The sequence below is a fragment of the Nicotiana sylvestris genome, chromosome 5, assembly GCF_000393655.2.
Source record: "Nicotiana sylvestris chromosome 5, ASM39365v2, whole genome shotgun sequence".
Taxonomy (NCBI): domain Eukaryota; kingdom Viridiplantae; phylum Streptophyta; class Magnoliopsida; order Solanales; family Solanaceae; genus Nicotiana; species Nicotiana sylvestris.
Genome location: NC_091061.1, coordinates 97,088,089 through 97,112,250, shown reverse-complemented (window position 1 = coordinate 97,112,250; position 24,162 = coordinate 97,088,089).

Here is a 24,162-nt window from a genome sequence, read left to right as displayed (position 1 = left end):
ACCCAAAAATCCCCAGCCATTTTCCAGGACCTTCAGCGACAGACCCCCCCATCGGCTCTTCTTAAACATCAACACAAGACACAAAACCAACGTCCGCCTCTCTCATACCATCCAACGATCACCCCTTCTCAAACCCACCGGAAATCCACCACTCTCACCATTCTCGCCGCCAAAACTCCACTAACCATCATCCTCCATAGCTGCCGGCCTTACCCCTTATTCTTCACCTCACACCAAATGACCACCCAACTCCACCAAAGCTCTCACCTCGCAGTAACCAGCCCACCGGCGACCCCTTCAACACTAACCAATGACCCTTGCTCTGAACAACTAAGAACTGCCGCGCCACTGTCCTCCACCACACCCCTCGCCACTCCAAATGACCACTCTTCAAAATTATCCACACCCCAACTTCTCAAGCACCATGCCGGTCGACCCACCAGAGAACCAGTCGCACACCCCACCCCTGAACTCACCGGAAAAACACACATACACAATAACACAGAGATTCACGAGGACAGAGACTAAGAGGAAGTTCTAGGCGGAATTTTAGGAAATTTCTTTGCTGATTTTTGATTTTGAATCTTATTTCAAATTCCAGAAAACAAAAAAAAAATAATACAAGAATCGATGAAAATCAAATATATATATATATATATATATATATATATATATATATATAAAGAGCTTCTGTTTTCTTCATTTTGATTTTGGTTTTTGGTTTCGAAAATCATGGTATTTGCTTGAGGTTTGGAAGTATGCTGTTTTTGGTTACCGGTTAGAGATTCATCGTGGTCGAGTTTGTTGAATTCGGCTCACTGGTTTTGTTGCTGATTTTCCGTCGAGGTCCAATGTACATTCCATTGGAGATCTCTCAGTAATCAATTTTTCAAAAATATTTTGCTGCTCTAAGGTCCACTCGTGCCTCTTTACTTGAAATATCTTGTTTTCTTTAATTGGTATTGAATTTGATTGATGAAACTCTTTGCTTGGTTATCTTGTTTTGGATATTAATTGATGCTTATGCTTTATCTAGGGTTTGGGTAATGAAATCATATATTTAGTCCATGAACAACTTGTTTTATTTTATCTTGTTTGCTTAACGTCGGTAGAATCATATTTAGGCTGTTATCACTTGGGTAGGCAAGCCTTAGGATTTTTGTTAGTTTTGAGGCGAGAGGTCGTTTTCTTAGTTAATTTTATCTGGGGAATGCCCCGAAAGATTTGTATATATTTTTATTTCGGGAAATGCCCCGAAGTATTGTGTAATAGAGGCCAAAAGTAGAACTTGTAGTATTTTATTCTTGCTTTATTTTTTCTTCATTAGGTGGGGATGACCTCGAGCCTCTTATGTGTTAATTTTCCCGTTTTTTGTGTTTATTACTTCAATTCGAATATTTTAAAAGACAACTTGATCATGTACGCAACCGTACTAGTTACAGGACATGGGGAGTGCCTAACACCTTCTCTCGAGTCAAATGAACCATCTTACCCGAATCTCTGGTGTAGACTTAGTTTTGGAGTCCAAAGTGTTTTAAAAGGAAAATCATTTTAAAAAAAAAACGGTGACCTGGCACACCGAAACCAATGTCAGGTGGCGACTCTGAATTAATCCTTTTGAACACAATTCTTTGTCACTTTCTAATTGAAAACTCTTTTGAGCTTCACAAAATCATTTTAATATTTTTAAGAGGGGTTAGTAAGGTTAAAAAGGGGTGTGACAGTTCTGGCGACTCTACTGGGGAGTTGCAGTTTCGAGCTAGTACTTGATCTTGTTGGTTTTTTTTAGGATATTCAGTTGAAGTTTTTATGTGTGTTTGCTTGTTTTATTTGATTTTTATTTTGTTTATGTCATTTTATTATTTGCTAGTTGCTTATTTATTTATAGTTTTTCCTTTATGTGTTACTGCTTTATAAACTGTCATCATTTGCATACTCCTGGGTCTTTTTTTGCAACAAGTCTTCCGGAGTACGTTTGAGCATACACGACCTTTTGTGAGTCACCCGGGTCTTTAAGGGGGTGGCGTGGGAGCGTGGAGTGGGTAGACAGCTAGAGCAACCGCCATCGACCACGTGCCGCCCCGAATTGCCTTGTCTAGTGAACCCCAAACTTAGGTCAGCCTTTAGATCATTTTTATTTGCATCATGTCATTTACACTTAGTAGGGCTCGGTCCCAGGTACCGTTTCCCTTTGTAGGAGGCCTATCCAAATTTCGTCAAAATGGGCCTGTGGCCCTAAAAGACATTCAATCATCCCTATGTGATACATGCTGCATCTTTGAGGGTAGAAAGGTCATTTGGCGGACCAACGATGGTTGTGGGTATAAAGATGAAGCAAGTAGGACCCAATTATATTTTTCTTTCACAACTTTTTCAAGAAAAGACAAAAAAAAATGAAAATAAAAAATCCAAAAAGATTTTGCACTTTCCCGTCATTTACCAAAAAATTTTAAAAAAAGAATACAAAAATATGTTTTCTTCAAATCAGTGTTTTATTTTTAAATTCTCTTTCGTACCCAATTTTCCTGAACTACGCATACCTGATTCTCGTATTTCGGGGCGGGATACGTAGACAACCCACATAGGGTCCGGTCTTCCTAGTAAGTCTTAGGTTCTTGTCTTCGCGGGGTCTTAGCCAGATCTTGCATGTCTAGCTACTTTTGGCCACATCGGCCTTGTTGCAAAATAGGGCTATTTTGCGAAGTGGCTTGTTGAACCATATTTGGAGAGTCTAGAATCCACAATTAGTTGTCTCCTTACTTCAAGGTCCATTCCTGTTGAATTTGCGTGTCTAGCCACTTTTGGCCATATCGGCCATTCTTGCAAAATGGGGTCATTTTTGCAAAAGTGGTTCAATGACCTATGTCTTAGGATCTTGAGTCCACAACTAGGTTCATATTACTTTAAGGTCCATCTTTTTTGAGTTTGCATCTTTAGCCACTTCTGGCCATATCAGCCATTTTACAAAATGGGGCATTTTCGCAAATTAATTTGGGCCATGATATTGGGAGTTTGAATCCATATTAGACTTAGTGAGGCATTTTCCATGTCTATGAGGTAAATCTTGTTGAGTTTACACTTCTAGCCATTCTTGGCCACATAGGTTAATTTTCACAAATAGCCCAATCGTGTCTTGCATGTGTCCCATAGGAGGTGTTGTGGCATCCAATAGTGTCTTGAGTCGCTAACTCTGTTTGGTCTTATTTTTCTCAGTCAGGCATGGATCAGCGTACCAGAGCTCGAGCATGACAGATACCCCATGACCATTGCATTTGGGAGCTTGTCTGAGGAAACTTTTATGTTTTGAGTTGATTTTTGTGAGTTTTTTTACTTTCTAATTCTGTCTACTAGTATTCAATCCTTTAGTCGGTGTCAGAGTTTGTCGTAGTACAGTTGACTTTGTCGAGTTTCATTATCGTACTTCCTATGATGTATTTGAAAAAAAATTAATTATAAATGAAAAATCCAAAAAGATTTTTGTTTTTAGTATATTTTGTCCATTATTTTTCTAGAACTAGGCTTTGTCTGATTCATGAGGGATATGATACGTAGGCAACCTACATAGGGTCCGATTGAATCATCATTAAAAAGAAAAAAAAAGAAAATAACAAGAAAAAAGGGAGTGAAGTTGTGGGACATGAGAAATGAGAGGTAAGGAAAGAGTGATAATCAGAAAGAAAAGAGAGGGAAGGAAATGAAAAACCAAGAAAAAATAAAAATGAAGAGAAAACTAGGCAAGAAGAGTGAAATTAGGATAATGCCATATGACCTTCGTACCCTCGAAGTTATTTTAGAACCAATAACTGTGACTAGGTGTATTGCACATAAAATGATATTATCTTATGTTAAACGCCCTAACGCTAACATGATGAATTCATTTTGTTCCTCTTTGTTATCTTCATTATAGCAGAAAGGTGGTTGGTTTGTGGTTCTTAAAGTGGTAACTCTTCTCTACAATATAAAGTCGAAAGGCAATGGAAGATGACAATAGAATTGAGTTGGTTAATACTGGTGCCCAAAAGCAATTGGTTGAACAGGACAATGGGTTGGTTGAATAGGTAAGGATGTTAAAACAACACATGGCAGACATGTATCAGGCTTGGATGACTTGGAAGGCTCCACCCCCGCCACCACCTAGCTTCCTCGATGCGATCCTTACCCAAACTCCGATCATAGTGCCAGATGATCCCCCATACTCTCCAGATTCTCCCGCTTATCACAGCTTTCCCAACCACCCTAGTAGCTCTATCACTCGTCCTCCAACTACCTTTCCTAAAAATTGCCCTCCTATCATATCCACTATCCCCACGATCACAACTTCTCAACAATCGTTCCTTCATATATCCAACAATGAACACCCACTCAAAACTCACGATGCCCAATATTACCCCTTAGAGGTTGCCCACAAGGTCCCTGACTCATACAATCATATCCCTCAGAATGAACCTCAAGTTGAAAATGAAAAGTTCACAGGAAAAGAAGGGCGAGATGAGATATCTAGGAAGCTGAAAGGTATAGAACAATCCTTAAGGAGCATTCAAGGGATGGGAAATCAGATTAACATGTCTTACAATGACTTGTGCATGTTCCCTGATGTTTATCTACCTGCGGGGTTTAAAATGCCAAAGTTTAACTTGTATGATGGGCGTGGAGATCCAGTAGCCCATCTGAGGGGTTATTGCAGTGAAATGAGAAGTGTTGGCGGGAAAGATGATTTGTTGATGGCGTATTTAAGTGAGAGTTTGAGTGGGACAGCCTTGGAATGGTATACTCGTCAAGATATCAAGAAGTGGCATGCATGATATGACATAGCTCAAGATTTTGTTCGACACTTTCATTACAATCTAGACATTATCCCAGACCGCTCCTCCATGTCTAAGATGGAAAAGAAACCCAAGGAAATTTTTAGGGAGTTTGGGCTTAGATGGAGGTAACAAGCTGCTCGGGTCAGCCTCCGGTTGGTGAAGAAAAAATGGTCGAGCTTTTACTACAAGTCTAGGGGCCCACCTACTTCAGCCATTTGATCCCGACCTTGGGTAAACCTTTCAATGATGTGGTAAAAATAGGGGAGATGGTAGAAGAGAGAATCAAGTCAGGCAAAATCACGAGTTATTCTACATTAAAAGATACTACGGAAGACATTCAAAACATCTCAGTAAGTTTGGGTGGAAAAAAGAGAAATAGAAAAGATGTTGTTGAGCCACGCCAACGACAGGATCCAGTGGGCGTTCCTGCTCAATGCTTTCAGCCTCAATATTGACCCCATGAATATGCCTGTGCTCCAGATATTCCTCCCCAATGCTGCGTCTCTCGACAAAATCTCCAAAGTCATACCTCACCTTCCCAGTACTCCATCCACAATGCACCACCATATGCTCCACATGCCTAGGTCCCGCAATGGCTTGCTTCACTTCCGCAAATGTCTTACCCACCTTCTCAAGCATATCAACCACCTACATGCAAAAGGTTCCAACCGAGGCCAGAATACAAAATGAAAAGGCAACAGGAAAATGAAAAGACTTTCACTCCTATTGGAGAATCATATGCTAGTTTGTTCCAAAGGTTGAGGCAATTGGACATGTTGAAGCCGATTCAGATAAAAATGTCGAACCCTCTTCCAAAAAATTTCGATTATTCTCAAAGGTGCACATACTATTCTAATGCCCCGGGTCACATCATAGAAAAGTGTTGGCATCTGAAAAGAGCAGTTCAGAAGCTTATTGATACAAGTGACATTGTCATGCAAAATCCAGATGCAATAGACACTAGCCAAAGTCCATTACTTGTTCATAATGAGACGCATATGGTGGGTATGATTTGTGTTGAAAACGAATTTGAGAACTCTTCTGAGATCCTCGGAGGGCCACTTGCTGCAAAGCTTTCAGCGCTATCAGTCTCGGTTCCGAAAGTTGATCTTAAGAACGAGCTGGAAAAAGGGACCCAAAAGCAACTTGCTAAGGTCAATGTGACTGAGACTTGTGACGGTCCTAGTACTATGGATGAAAAACTCAGTGGCTAAGATGTTGAGCTTGGTGATTGGAAAGATGCTCCTTTCTTGGCTAGCCAGGGAGGAGTCTTGGTGGTTTATTTTGTTGTCATTTTTATTGTCCGGTTTATTTCAGGGTTGTAATCCGGATATTGTCTTGTGACTCAAACCCTTCTATCCTTTTATTTTTCCTACTTAGTTTAGTCGTAGTAACCCGTTTAGTGTTATCTAGGATTGTTCCAGGGTTGTAACCCTAATTTAGTTTGTTTGTTCTGTTGTTCGAACCCTTTTACCGTCTGTTTAATGCAATCTCCTATTTTTTGTTATTTCTAGTCCATATTTATTTAGTTCTCTTTTTATTTTATAGTTCTTTTCATCCTGACTCTAGTGACATGACTTGCGCGCGGAATTTTCAACCTGGTCTTGAAAGTTAGTCTAATCATGAAACAATGAAACAAGTTTTGAAGATGACAGGGACATTTGAGAGAAATAAGTAAAGATTTGGACATTTTGAGATCATTTAAAGCCTGAATTGTGTGAAACTGGGGCAAATGGTTTGGCAAGTTAATAGGACGACAAGAATTTTTCATGAGAGAGTGTGCCCCGAACAATATTAAGCGAGCAACTTTCAGTTTAAGTGCATCTCAAGCTGCAAGATAAAGCCAAAAAAGTTTTCTCCAAACTAGTGGAGCACATCAATTTTGAAGAAGAAATCACCCAACAAGAGCTCTGTACTTGAAAAGGCACTAAATAAAGGTAGAAGGCGTATATGTGATACCAATGCTGATGCTGCAAAAGAAATGCTATGCATGATCTTCATTTTTCATCTTCAAGTTGTATGTGTTATACTTGGCATTCTTAGAGATTGGGAGGTCCTCTTTCAGCTACCCAAACACTTTATACACTTTGGTACCCTTTGATCCTGTGTTGATTTCCTCAACCTCCCCTCTTTTGGAATCAAGTTAGAAAAATGTTCATTTCCCCATAGGTTTGTTTTAGAAAGTTCATTCCAAAAAAAAGAAAAAGAAAAAGAGCAAAAAAACCAAAACAAAACAAAAATTAGTGCGAACTACGTTCGACTAGATTCTTGTCACCACAAGATATGTAGGCAAACTTACGGTTCGATCGCACCAAATAAAATATTTCACAATCCGACGAAGTCAAGAGTAGCGCAGTTTTTCTTAGAAATTCTATCTCAAAAAAAAAAGAAAAAAAGAAAAAAAGAAGAAAAAGATAGAGAATCAAATTCTTTTGTTTTATAAATTGGGGCAAAGTTTTGAAATGGATTCCAAAAGTTGTAAATAAATTAACCCTATTATCTTAGTTATTTTGAGCCTTTATGATATCCTTTCTTTTTAACCATATCCAAAAGCCACATTACAGTCCAAAAAAAAGACTTCCTAGATAATCTTTGAGAGTGTTGAGTTAGCCATTCCCAGAGCATATGATATTTTTACCATGGTTAATGCCTTGTCATATGCCAAATCAGAGGAAATAAGAAGAAAAGAACAAAATGAGAGAGTCTTATTGGTGAAAACCTTCACAGGCACCATAAGGCGACAGTGAGTTAAGAGAAAGAACAAAATGAGAGATGCTTGATGGTGGAAATCCTTTGGGTACTACAAGTCGAATAAGGACCATGAATCAGATAGGACAATCAGAGCATTGAAGCCAAGTTTCACAGCTTAGAGATATAACAAGAGTTGAACATTACACTTGCTTGACAGATAAGGCCACTTAATACAAAATGCATGTCACGGTCATTAGAGTTGGTATCAACATCTGATAAGTTTCTACTCGGTGATTCTCTTGTTAGATATCATCTCTTTCCGTTGTCCCCTTAACTTTGTTCTTATTGCTTTGTTTAAGTCCTCTTGAGTCTGTTTTACCAGAACAAGTAAGAAATGACTTCAAAATCTACTACCAGCTTTCCAATTGCACAAAGCGAAGTCTAGCTAGTACATCAAAGTGGTTTAAGTCAGGAAAGAGTAGTATGCGCACTGGGTTGGCGACAATTGACATGCTTTGGGATTCATGTGAAATGCAAATGTTCGGTAAATGTCAATTCATGAGCAAAATGCAACATATAGAGGTTATTGGGATCGAATGGAGTGGAGGTGTTTTTTGTGATAAGGGTTGAAAGAAATGGGTAGTTGATAACAAGCAAGGTCTTCCAAGTTGAAATCAAAGTTATCTTGGCAAGTGCAGAAGCAGCCGCCTTCAAGGTCAAGGCCACAAAGTAACCATTGTGTTTTAAACTCACAAGTATTCTTTGTCTGAAACAGGGATGAAGGCTATGTTCATAACAAAGCTTGAATTTTTCAGGTGTAATACCCCAATTCTACTTACGCAAAGGCTATTGAGATGATCACAGATCACCCCTAGGAGAAGTACTTCCTAGTCTAGGTGTTTCAAATTATATTTTTATATTAGGAGATGCACTTCCTAGCTTTGATCATTTAAATTCATTCCTAGGAGACGCACTTCCTAGTTTGGGTCTTTCAAGTTATATTTTTATTTTTATTTTAGGAGACGCACTTCCTAAATTGAGATTTTACCCCTAGGATATGCACTTCCTAGTCTAGGTCATTAGGTTCATTCCTAGGAGACGCACTTCCTAGTTTGGGGTCATTTAAGTTCATTCCTAGGAGACACACTTCCTAGTTTGAGTAATTGAATTTTCACCCCTAGGAGACGCACTTCATAGTATGTGTCTGTCAGGTTAAATTTTGTTTTAGGAGATGCACTTCCTAAATTGAGATTTTACCCCTAGGAGATGCACTTCCTAGTTTGGGGTCATTTAAGTTCAATCCTAGGAGACACACTTCCTAGTTTGAGTCATTGAAGTTTCACCCCTAGGAGACGCACTTCTTAAATTGAGATTTTACCCCTAGGAGACGCACTTCCTAGTTTGGGGTCATTTAAGTTCAATCCTAGGAGACGCACTTCCTAGTTTGAGTCATTGAAGTTCCACCCCTAGGAGACGCACTTCCTAGTCTAGCTTTCAAGCCATATTTTTGTTTTAGGAGAAGCACTTCCTAAATTGAGATTTCACCCCTAGGAGACGCAGTTCCTAATTTGGTTCATTCAAGTTTCACCCCAAGGAGACGCACTTCCTAGTTTGAGTCATTTAAGTTCATTCCTAGGAGATGCACTTTCTAGTTTGAGTCATTTAAGTTCATTCCTAGGAGACACACTTCCTAGTTTGAGTCATTAAAGTTTTACCCCTAGGATACGCATTTCCTAGTCTGGGTCTTTCAGGTTATATTTTTGTTTTAGGAGACGCACTTCCTAAATTGAGATTTTACCCCTAGGAGACGCACTTCCTAGTTTGAGTCATTCAAGTTTTACCCTTAGGAGACACACTTCCTAGTTTTGGTTCATTCAAGTTTCATCCCTAGGAGACACACTTCTTAGTTTCATTCATTCGAGTTTTATCCTTAGGAGACGCACTTCCTAGTTTGGTTCATTCAAGTTTCATCTCTAGGAGACGCATTTCCTAGTTTGAGTCGTTTGAGTTCATCCCTAGGAGATGCACATCCTAGTTAAGTCTTTAGTTTTACTCTCATCATCGCATCAATAACATAGGTGATTTACAGTTTTGCTAATATCACAAATCTTCCTAGTGCAAACTGAGGCAGAATGTTTTTTTTTGTTTTGTTGTTTTGATTGCAGGCACCTACCTGGAGAATGAGGGAGTTATTTTAAGAGTTACTTCAAATTTCAAGTCAGTAGCAGGCGTCCACCTGAAGAATGAGGGAAGTCATTTCATAATACGATTCAAGTTAGAAGTGGCGGAAACTCGCCTCAAGAATGCGAGTTGACTGTCCGAGATGACCATAAGAAGAAGTCTCATTCCAGAATGAAAGAGAAGAAAAAAAGAAGTGAATCTGAAATTCAGAAGCAGAGAAAGATGTGAACTGCTCAAGACATGGTCGAAGTCACGAGCGCTACATGTCTGATCTCGATCTGAAAAAGCTGAAGAAGAATGAACTAGCACCTGCAGCTAGCGAGTATCAAGGTTCAAGTCTAAAGTCTGCATGAAGAACCATTCGAGACTCAAGATCAAGCTTCAGAAGACTTATAGATAGGAATATTGTAACTCATAGCTGACATGCTTAGTTAGTCTTTTTCATTTTTTGATTTTGACGTAATAACAGGACCGCAGACTAGAACCTCGACGGAACGACAATTCAATCGGCTCCACTTCGGTAAACTCCATCACTGCTCCTACTTCTGAACTACACATGACCTGATTCCTTTATAGCCAAGGATATATATGCAGCTCAGATACCAGGGCTCGGTCACAATTTCTTGTCCATCTTTGTTTCGTTTTGAATAAGCGTCGGGTCATAAATCAATTACGTTGCTTATTATTCTTTGCTCCGAAAACTCTTCGTATTTCAAAGCAAAGAGGGGTAGCTGTAAGCACGTAATTTTTGACCCGCGCAACTTTTAAAAGTAGTATTTTTAAAAATATTTACTTATTTTTATTTTAATAGGATTTAGCCTATTTTTCACTTTTAGTCTAATAGTAGAACATAAAATTCGAAAATATAAAAATATTTTTAATTTTATCTTTTATCTTTCTATTTAAATTAAGGCCATTAGTCTTTTGTAGTAATATTAATCTAAGTGTGCTATCATTCTAATTAACTTTTCCTTGCTTTAATGTTAATATATAATCTTTGAAAACTGATGGTTTAGTATCAAAAGTATTCTAGCAGTATTTTTCTATTTATTTTTATCTTTGGAAATGTGAGTGAATTTTGGTTTTATCTTGTCTTATTTTCATTAGAGGAATCCATTTTAAGCTCATATAGGTTGTCCCAAAACCAGCCTAACCCTACCTTCTTCTTCTTCTTTTTAACCAAAAGATCCCTAACCTTAAGAAAGAGACCCCCAGCCGTCACACCTCACCCAAACAAGACCTAAACCTAGTTGAGCCCTAATTCCACACACCCAAAAATTCCCAACCGTTTTCCAGGACCATCAGCGACAGACCCCCCCCCATCGGCTCTTCTTCAACATCAACACAAGACACAAAACCAACGTCCACCTCTCTCACACTATCCAGCGATCACCCTTCTCAAACCCACCGAAAATCCACCACTCTCACCATTCTCACCGCCGGAACTCCACCAACCATCATCCTCCATAGCCCCTGGACTTACCCCTTCTTCTTCACCTCACACCAAACGACCAACCAACTCCACCAAAGCTCTCACCTCGCAGCAACCAGCCCGCCGGTGACCCCTTCAACACCAACCAACGACCCTTGCTTTGAACAACCAAAAACAGCCGTGCTGCTGCCCTCCACCACACCCCTCACCACTCCAAATGACTACTCTTCAAAATCAACCACACCCCAACCTCTCAAGCACCACGCTGGTCTCCCCAGCAGAGATCCAGTCGCACACCCCACCCCTGAACTCAACGGAAAAACACACACACACAATAACACAGAGATTCACGAGGACAAATACTAAGAAGAAGTTCTGGGCGGAATTTTAGGAAATTTCTTTGCTGATTTTTGATTTTTGAATCTTAGTTCAAATTCTAGAAAAAAAAATGCAAGAAGAGCACAAAATTGAATATATATATATATATATATATATATATATATATATATATATATATATATATATATATATATATAAAGAGCTTTTGTTTTCTTCAGTTTGATTTCAGTTTTTGGTTTCGAAAATCATTGGTCTTGGTTTCAAAAATCATGGTATTTGCTTGATCTTTGGAAGTTTGTTGTTTTTGGTTATCGGTTCGAGATTCGTCTTGGTCGAATTTGTTGAATTCGGCTCGCTGGTTTTGTTGCTGATTTTCCGTTGAGGTCCGATGTACATTCCATTGGAGATCTCTCAGTAATCAAATTTTCAAAAATATTTTGCCGCTCTAAGGTCCACTCGTACCTCTTTACTTGGAATATCTTGTTTTCTTTAATTAGTATTGAATTTGATTGACGGAACTGTTTTCTTGGTTATCTTGTTTTGGATATTAATTGATGCTTACACTTTATCCGGGGTTTAGGTAATGAAAACATATATTTAGTCCATGAACAACTTGTTTGATTTTATCTTGTCGGTAGAATCTTGTTTAGGCCGTTATCAATTGGGTAGATAAGCCTTAGGATTTTTGTTAGTTTTGAGGCAAGAGGTCGTTTCCTTAGTTAAATTTATCCGGGAAATGCCCTAAAGGATTTGTATATATTTTTATTCCGGGGAATGCCCCAAAGTATTCTGTAATTAGAGGCCAAAAGTAGAACTTGTAATGTTTTATTCTTGCTTTATTTTTTCTTTATTAGGTGGGGATGACCTCGAGCCTTTTATGTGTTAATTTTCCCATTTTTTGTGTTTATTAACTCAATTCGAATATTTCAAAAGCCAACCCGATCAAGTACGCAACCCTACTAGTTACGGGACTTGAGGAGTGCCTAACACCTTCTCCCCGAGTCAAATGAACCCTCTTACCCAAATCTCTAGTGTAGACTTAGTTTTGGAGTCCAAAGTTTTTTAAAAGGAAAATTATTTTTTTAAAAAAATGGTGACCTGGCACACCGAAACCAATGTCAGGTGACGACTCTGAGTTAATCCTTTTGAACACGATTCTTTGTCACTTTCTAATTGAAAACTCTTTTGATCTTCACAAAATCTTTTTAATATTTTTAAGAGGGGTTAGTGAGGTTAAAAAAGGGGTGTGACAACAGAGTCAAATAATATGGAAGAATCCGTATGGCATACTAAGATAATAGTTGTGATCACTGCGTATGAAGCAACGAACTTTGGCCTGCGGGAAACCGCCACCTGATCGGCCTCCCCTCTAGGGTGACCTATAGGTTCTTGAGCCCCACCCCAAGCTGGTTGAGCGAGTGGTGAAGTAAGTGGCGCAGAAGTCATAACCTGAAATCTCTACTGAAATGGACCTCCCAAAAAATGGGGACAATACCTCCTCACATGTCCAAACTCCCCGCACTCATAGCAACTCTGATCCGCCAATTATGGTAGAGACTGATCTGGACCCCGAGAACTAGAATAGCTACTTAAAGAACTTGGTACAAATGAACCCTGACCTGATGGAGCACGAGATGAACTCTGAGTTGGGAGGGCACTAAGAGATAATTGACCTGGATGAGCATTGTATGAACCATGGCTAGCTGATGCACCACGGTGAACCGAACGAGCCATCTGATTGGGCATATAAGAAGGAACCCTATAATGGTAGGACTGACCTCCAGAAGAAGCACCACTGAAGCCACCCAAACCACGAGGCCTCTTGTCCTTCCACTCCTCACGCTCCTGACTACGGACCTGATCTAGCTGCCAAGCAACCAACCACCTTATCGAACCTAGCACCTAATGCAATCTCCCAAGTCATGACAAAGAGAAGTCCATAATTGAGGCCATCAATGAACCTCCTAATCCTCTCCCTCTCTCTGGGAATCAACAAGATCACGTGACGAGCCAAATCTGAATTACTCATCTTATACTGGTTCACGAACATACCCTCATGGCGTAGCTGCTCAAACTACCTACGCAACTCCTCTCTACGGGTTTGTGGAATAAAATTCTCTAAGAGGAGAGATGAGAACTAATGCCACGTAAGTGGTGCAACATCGGTGGGCCTGCTCAACTCATAGGCCTCCCGCCATTTGAAGGTTGCCCCCGATAGCTGAAAAGTAGTAAATACACTCCACTAGTCTTTAGAATACCCACCGTGTGAAGAATCCACTGGCACCGGTCTAAGAAGTCTCGAGCATCCTCTGACTCAACCCTACTAAATTATGGAAGCCTAAGCCTCCCAAGACGTTCTACCCTCTTCTGCTCCTTATCACTCATAGGTGGACCAATCCGGGCATGAGCCACTGCAACTGCTTAGTCTGGTAGTACCCCTAGTGTCTGAAGTCCATGAACTACCTACTTTGGAGTACAGGCGGCAGGAATCTGAGCACCTCCCCTGGCCTGAGAAATGGCTGGTGCAGCCGAAACTGAAACCGTCTGAGCAAGGCTAGTGCATACAATCAATATCGGGGCCAAAGCCCCCCGAAGGCCTGGAATCACAATTGGCACAGCTGGTGCCTAAGCTAGTCAACTGGCTCAACCACATCTGGTATCTTTCTCCTAAGATAGAGCAACTGGTGGATCCACATGTGCTGCTATAGCTACTGTAGGGCTCCACCTCGGTCTCTACCGTAGCCTCGGCCTCTCATGGACCTAGCTGGTGGTACTGGTGGTTGTCCGCCTGATTTGGTAGCATGTGTCCTCACCATATGTGAGAGAATAGTATAATAGAAGTTTAGATTCCGGAATCAACAAATTCACAAGATAAAAATACAGCAAAGTGAAGTTTTCCTAATAGTTCGGTAGCCTCTCGAATATAAGTACAGACATCTCCATACCAATCCGCAAGACTCTACTAAACCTGCTCATTACTCGTAAGGCCTATGTAACCTAGGCTCTGATACCAACTTTTCACAACCCAAAACACAACTTGTCATAATGGCGCCAATCACAGTACTAGGCAAGCCAACAATCACAAAATAACTACTCATTTTAATTTAAAAGTATACTATATTGAGTTAAATAGTAGAAATCTCATAAATAACCGAAAGGAATAATCGCGACTCAAGTACAAAATCCCCAAAGATCCACGTGTCACCATGTACATGAGCTACTAAGTGCCAACACAGTCTAATCTCTAATACAATTGTCAGAAGGATAGAACGGAACAAAAAATTGAAAAGAAGGAGAGTAGAGGTCTGTGGACGTTAAAGTAGTTACCTCAAAAGCCTCCAAGCAGATAATGCTCGAAGTCTATAAACCACTAGGTCCATATGTACCTGGATCTGCACACGAAGTGTAGAATGTAGTAGGAGTACAACCGAGCCAACGTACTCAATAAGTAATAGGACTAACTTTGGGCCGAAAGAAGTGACAAGCTCAGAAAGGTATAGTCCAAATCTAGATAATAATAGTACAAGTATAACAGGGAAATGACACTAATACTTTGAGAAATTTCATAATCAGTTTGTACACTGTACAGAAACGTAGACATGCTTTCAAGTTTAACAGTTTAAGCTCAACGCGAATAAAATATGCCAAGTATGACTGATATGAGGAATGTTGCATCTCTATATCTACATGTCAAATGTGCATGTCACATGTAATACATCGCAGTGATAACTCATATACTCACACTCTTAGAGTACTCTATTTCACAGTCACAACTCTTTCTCATAACACTCAACTACTCAGCATTTTATGGTACCTGCACTCACGATTAGTATGTCAGACTCTGGAGGGGTAGATCCTGCCCAAGCACTAATATAAAGCCAATATGGCATGTTGTGCTGTGCAACTCGATCCCATAATAATAGATAAAACATATAAGGCCTGCTACAACATGCAGATCAATCCATAAAAATAATATATATAAAGCCAAGAAGGCCTGTTGAGGCGTGCTGCCCAATCCACAACCTTATTCACAACACGACTCTCAGGCCCCAACTCACTCACAAAACGGCTGTCAGGCCCCAACTCACTCACAAATCTCATGCATATCAACCCAAATAATGATACATGATGTAACAATAAATTACAACAGAGACTGCGATATGATATGTAAATGGTGGATGTGACTTAGTATATAATTGCAATTTAAGCAAATAAATCAATAGCAGAAATGACCTCAGTAGGTCCTAACAAAATAAACATATAGCTTAAACATGATTTCTAACATGGATTGCAGCTCAATTTCTCTAACACGTAGGGACATGAATAACAACAAGGTTTGATAACTACACAGTACCATAGAATCGACCGAGTCACAATTACCACGGTGCACACCCATACGCCTGTCACCTAGCATGTGCGTCACCTCAACACCAATCACATAACACGTATTTAAGGGATTCATACCGTCAGAATCAAGTTTAGAAGTGTTATTTACCTCAGACCGCACAAACCTCTACTTCCACAAGCCCTTGCCTCGCGAATCAGCCTCTGAACGACTCGAATCTAGCCACGAACAACTTAATGCAATCAATACAAGCTATAGGAATAAATTTCATTCGAAAAAGCTAAGTTCTTTAAAAAAAGTCAAAAAGTCAACCCATGGCTCACGTCTCGGAATCCAACAAAAGTTATAAAGTCCGAACTATTCAACAACGAGTCCAACCATATCCAAATCATGCAGTTCTGACGACAAATCACCTTTCAAATCCCCAAAATTCAGTCTATGAAGTTTCACACAATTTTTCCAAAATTTTCAACTCAAAACACTAATTAAATGATAAAAACAATGATGGATCCGAGTTAGAATCACTTTACTTGATGATTTCCTTGAAAATCCCCCTAAACATCCCCACAAATTGAGCTCTCTAGGTTAAAAAATGATGAATGAATGAAAAACTCTTGAACTCACTATTTTTGCCAGCAATTTTCGCTTTTGCAGACCAACAGTCACTTCTGCGGCTCAACACCCGCAGAAAATACATTGCAGATGCGGCTTCAACTTAAGCCCAACAGTCTCCTCTTCTACGGTCCAAAAATCACGCATGCGCTCCTGCTTCCGCGAACAATGAGCGCTTCCATGCACACGCACCTGCGAACAAAGTCTATTTCTACAACCCCAGGCCGTCCTGGCCAATTCTGCTCCTGCGACCTCCCTTACGCAAAAGCGACTCCACTTCTGCGGATCTCCTTTCGCATCTGCAACCAAGAAGCTCCTAGCTCACCTCCACATCTGCACATTGCCAGCCGCACCTACAGCACCACACATGTAGTCCATTTCTCGCAGGTGCAGTTGCACCAGACCTGATCATACCAGTTCTTACACAAGTCCAATATTCAATCCGTTTTCAGCCCGAATCACACCCGAGTCCTTTGGGGCCCAATTCAATATACCAATAAGTCCTAGAACATCATACGAACTTAGACAAGGCCTTAAATCACATCAAACAATATCAAAAACACGAATCGTACCCAATTCAAGCCTAATGAAAATAATGGTTTTTCAACTTCTAAAATCGATGCCGAAACCTATGAAGCCAACTCCGATTGATCTCAAAGTTTGCACAAAAGTCATAAGTGATACAACGGACCTATTCCAACTTTCGAAATCAAAATTCGAGCTCGATAACTACAAAGTAAACTCTTGGTCAAACATCCAAAATCTCCAATCTTCAACTTTTCCAAATTTCGCCAATGCAAGCAAAAATTATCTATGGACCTCCAAATTAATATCCGACATGCTCCTAAGTCGAAAATTACCATACAGAGCTATGAAATTCATCCAAACTCTATTCCGAAATTATTTACACACAAGCCATCATCCGGCCAACTCTTTCAACTTAGACTTCCAACCTTGGGACTAAGTATCCCAGTTCATTCCGAAATATCCACGAAACCAAACATACCACCTCGGTAAGTCACATAACAACAAAGGAACATAGAATAAGCAATAAATGGGGGGGGCTACAAAACTCAAAATGATCGATCGAATCGTTCCAATTAGGTACATCTCTATCCTAATCGAAATCCATTCACGATACTCAGGTTTAAGAACTCGCTCTACTCAATCTTATATGGAATTTAAAATTTCCTATCCCGAGTTCAATCCTATATTCGTAGATAGTATTTAGTTAATGATCAAACAATCAAATAATTAAGCACATGATTGCATAAATAATACAATCTGATAAATTAGTAAGAACAATTCTGTGACGACCCGGTCAGTCATCTCATGAATTACCGCTCCGTTTTCCCCATTTCAGCTTCTTTATGCTTCGTTATTCATGTTTTATGTGATCAGGTTGATTAGTTCGAGTTCGTAGAGGATTTGGTAAGAAATAAGACACTTAGTCTCTTTTAAGAAGGCTTAAGTTGAAAAAGTCAACCAGATATTGACTTATATGATAGAAGGCTCGGAAGTGAGTTCCGATGGTTCGGTTAGCTTTGGGAGGTGATTTGTGACTTAGGAGCGCAATCAGAATGGGTTTTGGAGTTGTAGAGAAGATTTAGGCTTGAATTGGCGAAATTGATATTTTGGCAAATTCCGGTTGATAGGAGAGATTTTGATATAGGGGCCGAAATGGAATTCCTAGAGTTGCAGAAGCTTCGTTGTGTCATTTTGGATGTGTGTGCAGAATTTTAGGTCATTCGGACGAGATTTGATATACCTTTTGATCGAAAACATAATTTAAGAGTTATTGGAGTTCTTAGGCTTGAATCCTATGTTAAATTGGTGATTTGATGTTGTTGTAAGCGTTCTGAAGTGTTTAACAAGTTTGAACGATGTCATAGGATGTGTTGGTACAATTAGTTTGAAGTTTCAGGGGTTCCGGGTAGGTTCCAGGATGTTTTAGTGTGAAAATCATAGCCGTAGCAGGTCCAGAAGGGTTGCAGTCCCCGGAACTCACCCACGTGGTCCACACAAAAGTGAGTGCGCCCACGGTGAATGCTATGCGGGCCGCACAAAAGGGGGCGCGGCTGCGGTAGGTGTCGCGCGGACCGCACAAAAGGGGGCGCGGCCGCGGTGATGAACCTTCCCGCTGGTCCAACTTCGGAAGCTCATATCTTTTGATCTACAACGAATTTTGAGGTGATTCAAAAAAGAAAGTTATGGCCAAAACACTAAAGCCTGTCACTGTAGAGGAAGACCTGTGCGGCCGCGGTTGTTTTTTCGCAGACCGCACTGGCTTGTGCGGCCCGCGGTCATTTTGGTGCGGCCCGCAAAGGCTGAAATCTGAGGGGTACCCTATAAATACAAGGTTTTGGGTTTTATTTAATATTTTGACCTAGAGAGCTCGGATTTTGGTGATTGTTCTAAGGTTTTTTAAGAAAATCATCGGGTTAAGTGATTTTAACTCAGATTTGGCTAGAATACATGAATTTATTATTGAATTCATCATTTAATTCGTGATTTGGGATGGAATTTGGGAAGAAAATTGTGAAACTTTTCAAAAATGTAAAATGATGATTTGAAAGATCAAATGATATCGGAATTGGATAATTTTGGTATGGTTAGACTCGTGAGGGTATGAGGATTCTGAAAATGTAAATTTTACCTGGTTCCGAGAGGTGGGCCCCGGGCTCGAGTTTTGCTAATTTCGGGATTTTTGATAGTTTTCGAATGTTTTCGCTTGGGCTTTATTCCCTTAGCATATTATGACGTATTCGTTCTGATTTTAGATAGATTCGATGCGCGTGGAGGCCAATTCGAGGGGCAAAGGTGTCACGAGCTAGAGAATTAGCCAGTTCGAGGTGAGTAATGGTTGTAAATGATGTCATGAGGGTTTGAAACCCCGAATTGCACATCGTAGTGCTATATTGCGGGAAGATACGCGTTGGATGATGAGCGTGGGGTCTTTTACTACCGGGGATTGTGACTTGGTCCATCCCGATTGATGATTTTACTGCGTATGTGACTGAAATTCATTTGTTATTATCATGATTTGGGCTGATTGCCATATTTGGTCTTCGTGCCAACTATTTGAACCCTTCGGAGATTTTTATCACTGTTTCCTCACTTCTTGACTTATTATTTGAACTCAGTCCTGTTGATATCTACTGTTTTACAAACTCAGCCACCTTTACTCAGATTTAAAACTTAAATGATACTTCTACATCATGTTTTGGGCTGAGAACTACTGTTTTACTAATGCCCAAGGGGCTTGTGATGATTTTTGGAGTGAGTGAGGCCGAGGGCCATATGTGAGGATATTCTGAGTGATATGAGGCCAATGGCCTGAGATACTTTATATGCCACGAGGTGGCTTGAGTGATGTGAGGCTGAGTGCCGAGTGATGTGAGGCCGAGTGCCGAGTGATGTGAGGCCGAGTGCCGAGTGATGTGAGGCTGAGTGCCGAGTGATGATGCCACGAGGTGGCTTGATATAGCGCTTGGGCCGTAAGGGGTGCCTCCGGAGTCTACACACCCACAATGAGTGCGGGTACTCATTATGATCTGAGAGTGAGCCCGAGGGGTTGGTACTGTTCTAAGTGATTTATACTGAGCCCGAGGGGCTGGTAGTGTGCTGAGATTGATCCCGAGGGGATGATACTGTTCTGAGCGATTGATATTGTGCCCGAGGGGCGAATTTCTACTTGTTATTTACTTGTTAAATTACCCGTTTTACTTGTTTTATAAAGGAATAACATTTGATTTCTTCACTGATTTACTGCTTTAAGTGATTTTACTACTTGATATGGAATTGCCTTGTGCCTTTACGTGTTTTCATACTTTACGCCATTATTTATAATTATTACTCACTGAGCCAGAGTACTCACATTACTCCCTGCACCGTGTGTGCTGATTCAGGCATAGCAGAGTCCGCACCTGAGCGCTGATTCCTTCTAGGCTAGGCAGTGATTTGGAGTTACGAGGTAGCTATTGACGTCCGTGGTCCCTTGTATCTCTTATCCTCTATCATTTATGTTTTCTTCAGACTGTTGTATCAGATTTCGTACTTTGTAGACCTATAGCAGATTCTGTAGTAGCTCATGACTTGTGACACCCTGGTTTGGGCTGTGTCGGGATGGTTTCCACTGTTGTTATCGTTAATGATTTCGCAACCTATGTATATTATAATATGTTTATTACTGTTTATGATAATTAACTACTTAAAGAGGTGTCCCATTTTGGTCTGGCTGGCCTTGTCTTCACGAGAGACGCCATCACGACCAATAATTGGGTCGTGACAAGTTGGTATTAGAGCCTAGGTTACATAGGTCTCACGAGTCTTGAGCAAGTTTAGTAGAGCCTCGTGGATCGGTACAGAGACGTCTGTATTTATCCTCGAGAGGCTGCAAAACCTTTAGGAAAAACTTCATATTCTTGAAACTCTTGTTGTGCGAACTTATTGGTCCGAGTACTAAACTTCTGTTATTCCATACTCTCACAGATGGTGAGGATGCGAGCTACCGGACGAGGTCGGCGACCACCAGTGCCACCAGCGGAGGCCACCAGAGACCGTGGACGTGGTCGTGGTTAAGGTAGAGGCAGAGCAGTGAGGAAAGCACCTGTAGATCCACCAGCTGCCCTAACTCTGGATCCGACTCCAGCTATGGATGCTCCAGCAACACCAGTTCAGGCACCAACTATGCCTATCATGGTTCCGGGTCTTCAGGATGCCTTGGCACAGATCTTATCAGTTTGCACTGGCCTGGCTCAGGCAGTTTTAGCCACTGCAGCAGCAGCTACTTCACAGGCCGGGAGAGGCAATCAGACCCCCGTTGCTCGCACACCTGAGCAGGTAGTGCAGGGACTATAGACACCGGGGGCACCTCCAGCTCAGCCTGTTGCACCAGCTCAGGAGTTTGTTGTGCCAGTTATGCCGGATGATGAGTAGCATCGTCTTGAGAGGTTTGGTAGACTCCAGCCTTCGTCATTCAGTGGTGCTGAGGGCGAGGATGCGCAAAGTTTTATTGATAAGTGTCAGCGGATGCTCCGTACAACAGGGATTCTTGAGACTAGCGGTGCGGCATTTACTACCTTTCAGTTTACTGGGGCTGCCTTTACATGGTGGGAGGCGTATGAGAGGCGTAGGCCGGTTTGAGCAGCGCCCCTTACTTGGAAGCAGCTCTCCACTCTCTTCTTGGAGAAGTATGTGTCGTAGTCCCGCAGAGAGGAGCTGCGTAGACAGTTTGAGTGGTTGCGATAGGGGGATATGATTGTGTCACAGTATGAGTCGAGGTTTTTTGAGTTGGTTCGTCATGCCATTTGGATGGTTCCGACAGATCGTGAGAGGATAAGGAGATTTGTTGATGGCCTTAACTATCATCTTCGTATTCGTATGACCCGAGAGAGGGTGTTAGGTGCTATGTTTGAGGAGGTGGTCGATATCACTTGCGAGATTGAGATGGTTTGCCGTCAGGATCGAGAGGAGAGGGAGGCCAAGAGGCCTCAAGGATCTAGCAGTTATAGTGGTGCTCCTTCGAGGGGCCAGTTTCAGCATGATAGAGGCCGTTCTTTCAGGCCTGCTTAGTCAGCTCGCCCAGGTTATCGTGGTACATCTTCAGGTCATGGTTATCATGGGTCACAGCAGGATCAGCCTTCACTCAGTGCCCTCCCAGCCTAGAGTTCATCTCGTACCCCGTCAGCTCAGGGTTCTTCTATGCCGAGTGCATCAGTTGGTCACTCTGGTGCGAGGGGTTCCCTTCAATCCCCTTCTCCAGCACCTGGGAGTTGTTTTGAGTGTGGATAGTTTGGACATGTGTGGAGGCAGTGTCCTCGTCGTATTGCTAGTTCATCTCAGCAGAGGGGTCAGCCCTCGACTTCTGCTCCAGTTACCTCACCACCCGCCCTACCATCTAGGGGTGGAGGTCAGGCAGCCAGGGGTCGCCTATAGGGGGAGGTCGATCAGGGGGCTGTCAGGCCCATTTTTATGCACTTCCAGGCAGGCCAGATGCTATTACTTCAGATGCTGTCATTATAGGTATTGTTTCAGTCTACCACAGATATGCCTCTATATTATTTGATCCCGATTCCACCTTTTCTTATGTGTCATCATACTTTTCTCATTATTTTGGTATGCCCCATGAGTTTCTTGCTTTACCTGTTCATGTATCTCTCCCGGTGGGCGATACTATTGTTGTAGACCGTGTGTACCGATCATGTGTGGTGACTATTAGGGGTTTGGAGACCCAAGTAGACTTATTGCTATTGAGCATGGTGGATTTTGATGTCATTTTGGGCATGGATTGGCTATCTCCATGTCTTGCTATTCTAAACTGTCATGCTAAGACAGTCACTTTGGCTATGCCGGGTGTACCACAGATCGAGTGGCATGGTGTGACTGATTATGTTCCTAGTAGATTGATATCTTTCTTGAAGGCCCAATGTATGGTTGGGAAGGGTTGTCTTTAATATCTAGTGTTCGTGAGGGATGTTGGAGATGAGACTCCTAGTATCGATTCTGTCCTAGTTGTGAGGGATTTTCCCGATGTGTTTCCTGCAGACCTGCCGGGCATGCCACCGAACAGGGATATTGATTTTGGTATTGACCTGGTGCCGGGCACTCATCCCATTTCTAGTCTTCCATATCGTATGGCACCAGCAGAGTTGAAGGAACTGAAAGAACAACTTCAGGAATTCTTAGATAAGGGGTTCATTCGGCCTAGTGTGTCCCCTTGGGGTGCACCAGTTTTGTTTGTGAAGAAGAAGGATGGCACAATGAGAATGTGCATTGATTATAGGTAATTGAACAAAGTAACAATTAAGAACAATTATCCTTTGCCTCACATTGATGATTTATTTGATCAGCTTCAAGGAGCGAGGGTGTTCTCCAAGATTGATCTCCGTTCGGGTTATCACCAGTTGAAGATCAGGAATTTAGATATTCTTAAGACTGCTTTCAGGACTAGATATGGTCATTACGAGTTTCTTGTCATGTCTTTCGGGCTAACCAATGCCCCAGCAGCGTTCATGCATTTGATGAACAGTGTATTTCGGCCTTATCTGGATTCATTCGTTATTGTATTCATTGACGATATTCTGGTGTACTCGCGTAGTCAGGAGGAGCACACAGAGCATTTAAGAGTTGTGTTGCAGAGATTGAGCGAGGAGAAACTAAATGCAAAATTCTCCAAGTTTGTGTTTTGGCTCAGTACAGTGGCTTTCTTGGGGCACATGGTGTCCAACAAGGGTATTCAGGTTGATCCAAAGAAGATAGAGGCGGTTCAGAGTTGGTCCAGACCATCCTCAGCCATAGAGATTCGTAGTTTTCTTGGGTTGACAGGCTATTATTACCGGTTTGTTCAGGGATTCTCATTTATCGCATCGCCCTTGACCAAGTTGACTCAGAAGGTTGTATAATTTGTATGGTCGAACGAGTGTGAGGAGAGCTTTCAGAAACTCAAGACAGCCTTGACCACAGCTCTGGTGTTGGTTTTACCATCAGCTTCATGTTCATATACTGTGTATTGTGATGCTTCGAGAGTTAGGATTGGTTGTGTACTGATGCAGGAGGGTAGATTTATTGCTTATGCTTCTCGTTAGTTGAAGCCCCATGCGAAGAACTACCCTGTTCATGATTTGGAGTTGGCTACCATAGTTCATGCATTGAAGATTTGGAGGCATTATTTGTATGGTGTATCTTATGAGGTATTCACCGATCATCGCAGTCTTCAGCATTTGTTCAAGCAAAAGGATCTTAATCTGAGGCAGCGG